We start from the raw sequence: 7,344 nt of genomic DNA, 5'->3' as shown, positions 1-7,344 counted from the left end.
AAACCACATGGATAACTATATCCATTTGGATAAACAAGGTACGCACCTGATATATGGGAGGTACTTCTTTTTTGGTAATGGCATCACTGGGGGTCCTTAATAACGGGGCACTAGGGTCCAAGGGGAAGGCAAAAACATAGATAAGAGGATATATAAAAAATTGCACTGTTCGAAAAACACAATAATAAAGAAAGGCTTAAGGGAATGTACTGACAATATGCATGTATAGCAAGAAAAACTGCTTATCCTAGATTAAGGGGGTTAGGATATATGAGTGCTCACGAAAAAATGTATTTTCATGTATTCTACTCGTTTGGTAACTTTGTGTTTTATGATTTTAATTGTTTAGAATCAGTCCTGATGAAGGCATACTAGAAAAAAGCCGAAACGCTGCGTCGACCTCTTGATTCTTTGACTTTTTAACATTGTGGTGATCATATTTATGAAAAATGTTTTTAATATGTTTTTACATTGTGTAATATGTAATAAAATTTAAATATTGTGACCAAACGATTGTGTTTATATGCTTTTAATCTAAGAGCTTCCCATAGATGTGTGCACTTAATGAAGTAAATGTATTACTTTGACTATATATATTTGAATGAATAGCCCATGACATTGTCACTGTCTTAGACCTGTTTCTCTTAACCCCGCACGTGCAACTTTCCTAAAACTATTTCAAACAGAAATCTTTCCACACAATAGAACTTTTCTCAATATTTATTTAACATGTTGAAACAAGTATGTACATAGTTTGCCTTCCCCATGGTAAAAAACTCCCCCGATTGTAAAAGTGACACCCACTGGTTCCACGCCAAGAGACAACATCCTGTCCCACGAACCTGGACGTTTGTTCTTTCTTTAATGACATTTTCCCCACCGTCCTCTACGTAGTAGAGTGGGGTCCTCCTTATTGCTTTCACATTCTCCTCCAAATGCACACGCCCTCCCTTCTTCACCTGCTGTTTGTCCGCCAGCACCTCCTCGGCTCGCTCCTCCACCTCCTGCAGGAAACGCAACACAAGGTCGGGTTCCCTTGCTTGAGCCAGCGCCATCCTACCTGGAGCTTTGGAGCTTCAGATGTGAAACCTGTGACAAGCCCAATCACCCGTCAAGAGAAGCCGACAACAAACAGACTTTCTACTAAAAGTAGCCCAATACAATACCTAATGCTCATCAACTTCAAAACTCACCGGACTGCTCCCAGGAGGCGGCGGGGCGCTTGCGGTGTCCTTCCTCTGCCGGGGCCTGGGCTCTCTTCTCGGGTGCCGCGGGCGGGTCTCTCCTGCACCGGGGCCTCGCTGGCGGCCGCACTCCTTTCTCCCGGGCACTTTTCCCCTGGCAAAGAACAAGCGGCGGCGGGACTTCCAGCTTGCTTGCGGCCCGGCCGGAGCAGATTCGGGGGCGTTCCCGGCTTTTGGCTGACGTAGCATGACGTAGCCAAAAGCCAAAAATTCTCGGGAACGCCCCCGAATCTGGTCCGGCCATGACGGACGCCTCTCTGTTCCAATGGCTAGCCTCCATTTATGGAGCTAGCCAATGGAACAGAGGGCGGATTCCCGAGCAACATACTGTTATCATTAGATTTCTCCTTCGCAAAAGCTGCTTGCGCAGCTTTTTGCAGTCGAAACCTAAAAATAGGGAGGAAGATTGTTAAATCAGGAGCAAGGAAATGAGATAGACAATAAAGCCATCCAATTGTGACCGATTGGTGGACATAAACTCCACCCTATGGATAATTCTTAGGTTAGAAACATTAGGTCTGGCCAACCAACTGCTAAAACTGTCTGCATCTGAGGCCTAGATAAAAAGAGTTTATGTTTGAAAACATTTTTGGACACATTCTGGCTTCTTTGTTTCTTCTTTCACATGCTTTTCGATTACTGTAGCTACCAGTTAAAATGTGATGGAAACAGCGAATGCTAAACTCAAGCGAGCACAATTTTGCACTTGGCTTAATATATGTAGCAATACAAAAACGAGTGCATATTTTTGGGCACTTTTCACTGTCTTACAGGTGTAAGTGGAAACATTAATGACAGTGAAATATCAAATTATTCATACCACATGACAGCACTTTAATATATTTTAATATGCTCCCCAAATAATAAATGCGCAAAGACAATCATATAACATTTGAAACACATATGTACTATTATACTAGCAACTTTCAATACCAGGGAGGAGACTAGCACAATGCTCAAATACAAGAAAAATATAAGGAAAGAAAGAAAACGTCAAGCTACACAATGCATCATTTTATATCTTGAGCCAATCCTGCATTCTTCAGTGGACTATTGACTCAAAAACATAGGAACATGCTGTGGTAGCAGGCAGGAAGGAGGCATGAGCAGTGATAGGGTAACTGGAGAACATTGTCCTGAGGATGGAGGGAATTCCTCCAGTGAGCTGTCCAAACATCAGAATTCATAGACAACAAACACATCGGCTGGATGAGTTACGCTTGGGGACGCGCTTACCGGGGCATTTCTTACACATTTTCCTGCCGTGATGGGAACGGCCTTTCTCTGGCGGTTGGGCGCAGCAGCAGGTACACGGAGCAACGAGTGGGGCATTTTCAGACATCAGCGCCGCCGTGAGGGAAACGGCTCCTGAACACTACATCCCCCAGAGTTCCTTGTCCGGCACAGGCATGCTGACATCATAGCAGCGACGCCTTGGCTGCACTAAAGCGCTCCCGCCCCACGCAACGCGGGACGAGCGCGGGCGTCGCCGGGCTAAGCCCAGGCAAAGGGTGGGCCGAGCCCGGGCAAAGGGCGGGCCGTCTGTGGCCGTCTGGGGCCAAAGGAGGCTGGGCCGGGCCACCCTCCTGACAGTCCAGTTGACATACAAAGGTACTGTTGATCCCTTCCAGGAGTGTAAAGGAAACGATCTGTGTAACTATACTGGGACAGTTCTGTGGGCCAGCAACAGGGGCTACCTGAGTTAGTGTGGGGGTCTGGGGACTGAGGTAGAAGTAGATTTTGGACGTTTGAGTAGTGACTGAGGGGGGCTTTGACATCTATCTCGCATTATTGCCCAGTAAAACTTACCTGGTAGTACTGTAGTAAGTTCATCTATCAACAGACCGACTATACAATGGCTAGCACGGTTCAAACCAGGTCAGCCAGGCATACCTTACGTACTCCACCTGACCTCCGCTCGGCTGGCTAACCAAAGGGAATAGCCCCCCCCCACACTATACAAACCCACAGCAATAGACAGAATGCTGCGTAAAGCAATAGGGGTAGTGGCAGAAGAAATTGAGCGCACAGAGAGCCTTCTCTCTCTAACACCACGAATTGAATTAACGGCATCACAAGTGGATTGTGAGGTGGAAGAGTCACCAATTCCTACACACATTTCATTAGACCCCAATTTAACTGACATCCCCTGCGCTCAGGGTGGGAACCCCAAAGTACAAGAGACAAACAAGGGGGAGGTATCGGCACAATTGGGTAAGAATAAGAGGAAGTTGAGCTCCAAGAGAGCAAGGCAGAAGAGGGGTATACCAGTTGTGGCTGTGAGCAAAAGGTCTTGTACCGTAGACCCGCCCCAGGACGAGGATCAGTCACACACACAAGCCCCCCCCTCCCCCCCATGTGGGTAGCTCAAATTATCTCAGACTTACAGGTCCACTTTGAAAATGTTATCAACACCCAAATTAAACTAATTATTAGTAGGCTGGATAAGGTAGTCACCTGAGTAAAAACAAAGGGGTTGGGTGGCGGGAGCACCCTCCCCACATCAAATAGTATTACAAGAGGGAAGCCTATCACAACAAATATGGCCAAGGCTACATGCAGTAACCCCGAAATTGGACCAAACACCATCGGCACATCCCCCTCTCGAATTATTGGCCCTCAAGGGTCACACATAATTCAGGTCCCGAAAGGTCATATTGCCACCGGGGGCGAAGTGAACACAGCCGTCCCAAAAACTACTCACCAAGTTATAGTCCACAGACGGTCTTCTCCAACTTCCCTGACACGGCGCCAAGCAGAAGGACCCCCTCCCAGGGTACCCATGAACACCTTACCTAATATAAATTTACCGCCTCAAGCACCCCCATATGTAATTGTTCTAACAGGGGTCCCCCAGCTAAGGCCAGATCAGACTGAGGCCCATGACGAGCTCAAAAACAAAGTCATGTTTTGGGTAAATAAGTACAGACCCAGAGCAGAGAACAAACAGGGGGAAATCTTGCTGGTACGCAGGGTGAACTGGGTGGGGAATAGGTCTAAGGACACCAGTGGGAACTGTGTGGTAGTAAACGTCAGGAACCCCCGCATTGTTGATCAAATAGTAAGCTGGGGATCGTTCACCAATTATAGCAATATTAGATCGATGCCTTTATGCTTTTTCTGTCCAAGGGGCATGTACAACCCGAGCCATGACCTGGCTTTACAAAGCAGAAGCGAGTGGAACCGGGTGGGGTTCCGAGGTCCTCCTTCACAAGTTCCCGTCAAGAATCAAGGATCGTTACCCCTGAAGAACAGATTTGATCCCTTGATGCACCTGGAAGAACTAGATTGACTAGTGAAGGATAGACCACCCCAAAAGAGAGGCTGTTGTAATAAGAGTCCTCACATAAATGTTGTACAGTCCACAGCTTTATCTCAGCACCTCCTAACAAAAAATTCATTAGACACTTCCCCTGAACTGGTGGGCGGATCTAGAGAAGGCCTAGAAGTTTGGCCCGCAGCTGATATTGAAATAATGGGATTGGACATCACAGACTTGTCCCCTCAGCACCTGAACTCGCACACCACAACAGAACCTAATGAAGCCCTATATGAGAACAGGACAGAAAACAGCAATCCCATCACCCCTTTTAGTGCGACCCATAACCAGGAAGGGTTATGGCTGCTTTCCTGGAACATAGCTGGGCTTGCAGCGAAATTCAATAACCAGGACTGGAAGGAATATATCACCAGGTTCCAGGTAATATGCTTGCAGGAAACCTGGGTGATTGATTATAACCCTTTTTTCCTATAAGGTTATAAGTGCTTCTCGGTTCCTGCCCAGAAGTCCACATCAGGGAGAGCAATGGGAGGACTGATTACGTATGTGGACCTGCAGGTAGAAGGTGTGTGAACTGACCTACATTGGCGATCACATAACATGCAGGCCATGGTTACATATAAAGGGGCTAAATATTACTATTGTCAACCAATATAAAGCGGTGGGAACCAATGGGAAGGAATCCATATCAAAAGAACTGGACAGATGCCTTAATGCAGAGTCAGTCTTTGGCAAAAGGGTGGTGGCGCCACTCTTTGTTATTGTTGGCGACTTCAACTGCCACCTTTGCCCGACCCTGAGACCTATTAACAAGGACTGGTCCCGTTGCATGTTAGAGGATGGCCCACATTTCCAGCACTCAACCGAGGGGATGGAACTAGATAGGCTGTTGAAAGGTCACGATCTGGTGCACACAATTGACCTAGTGGCAGCAGAAGATGGAGAGGAGATTAATCCCACTTTTAAGGGCAGAGGTTGCCGCTCCTTTATTGATTATATCATGGTCTCTAGCTTGTTTAAAGTTTGGGTGAAAGGAGCAAAGATTGAATGGAGTATTCATAGCGACCACAATCCCCTAGTGCTGGAGCTACAAAATCCTCCTATTAAAAGGGTATCCCGGGGGTTGGCCAACATTGAGAGGGCAACTGACCAGGGACGGGGATAGGTTTTATAAATCGTTAATGGACAGAGGGGGAGACGCCTTTAAGGTGTGTCTCGACCTTTCCCTAGAGGGTGTTGCTGTTGTAAATGCGTTCGAGGACATAGCACACCTGATTGATGGATTTCTAACGACCAACAAGAAGGCGAGTTTAGATATTACCCCAAGATGGTTTGACAAAGCCTGCTCGCAGGCCCACAAGAAGTTGAAAGCCAGTCTCAAAACACTACCCTGAGATAAGTTACACATTGCTCAATGCAGGCACATATGTAAGGAAGCTTTACAAACTAGGAAACAATCTCTTCAATGTCAAGCCTGGGAGGATTTAAGGGAGGCTGCGGAGAGAAGGGACCTGACAACATTTTGGAAAATTATAAATAAACTCTGTTTCCAGGATGCAAATGCCCCCTGAGATATGTAACACAATTCTCCCAGAACAATGGCACACCCATTTCAAAGATCTATATAACCACACGGGTGCAAATTATGAGGGTAATGTGCCAGACTACCGGTGGGTCGCCAGGACCGAGTTTAGGCTGAAAGAAGTAGAAGGGGCAATTCAGGGCCTATCTAAAAATAAAGCCCCAGGCCCAGATGGCATACCACCTGACCTCTATATATGTGAGGTGGAGCTGTGGGCCCCCATTTTGACCAGGGTTTTGAATGCAGCAGCCGAAACAGGTCTCCCACGATCGTGGTCTACAGCAATAATAGTCCCCATCTTTAAAAAAGGGAACAGGGACGACCCCCAATGCTATCGCCCGATATATCTAATTGACGTTACGGCTAAGGTGCTGGGTCGTGTTGTCCTTAATCGCCTTAAAGAATGGGCTGACTCACAGAACATCATCACTGATACACAATATGGGTTCCGGGAGGGAAGGTCGACAACGGACCAATGCCTGAACCTCTATCTCCTGGTCGCCAAGTATAAAATAGCTAGGAAAGAGGCAGTGTACTTGGGGTTCATGGATCTCTCTGCGGCTTTTGACCATGTAAATAGAGAAAAGCTTTGGGCCCTGATGACAACTTTAGGGGTAGAGCCCGACCTTGTGAACATATTGAAAGCATTACATTGGAACTCCTCTGCCAAAGTGCGTTTTAATCCAGAAGGAGGTATTACATCACCTTTTCCACGCAACAGCGGGGTCAGGCAAGGTTGCATTTTAGCACCCTTTTTGTTCTCTCAAACAACCTATATAGTGAATTAGGCGAACTAGGAGTGGATTCCCCCCAGATAGGCTCCCGTACGGTCCCCGTTTTGTTGTACGCGGATGACGCGGTACTGTTTGCCCGTAACCCTAAAGGCCTGAGGAGGTTGATTGATGGATTTGTTAGTTTTATGAATTCACTTGACCTATCTGCAAATTTGGATAAATCCTACATTATGCTGGCAGGGGTCAAACCCTGTAAGAATTTTGTATATAAGATAGGCAACTATAAACTAGGGCTGGTTCAGTCCTTTACATATCTAGGTTTGCTCTTGATGGGTTGCTAAACTTTAAACTCCTAGTGGAAAATCATTGCTCCAAACTGGTGGCCTCCACGGGGGCTATAATGAACTTTGGTCGGAGGCTGGGACGGTGGTCGCCTGAACAAGTCATGAATTTATACAGATCAATCTGTTGTTCTAAAGTGACTTATGGGTCGGAAGTTTGGGA

This window comes from Lissotriton vulgaris, chromosome 10 (assembly GCF_964263255.1).
Source record: "Lissotriton vulgaris chromosome 10, aLisVul1.2, whole genome shotgun sequence".
Classification (NCBI taxonomy): Eukaryota; Metazoa; Chordata; class Amphibia; order Caudata; family Salamandridae; genus Lissotriton; species Lissotriton vulgaris.
The sequence above is the reverse complement of the archived record's forward strand: the minus strand, read 5'-3'. Positions refer to the sequence as shown.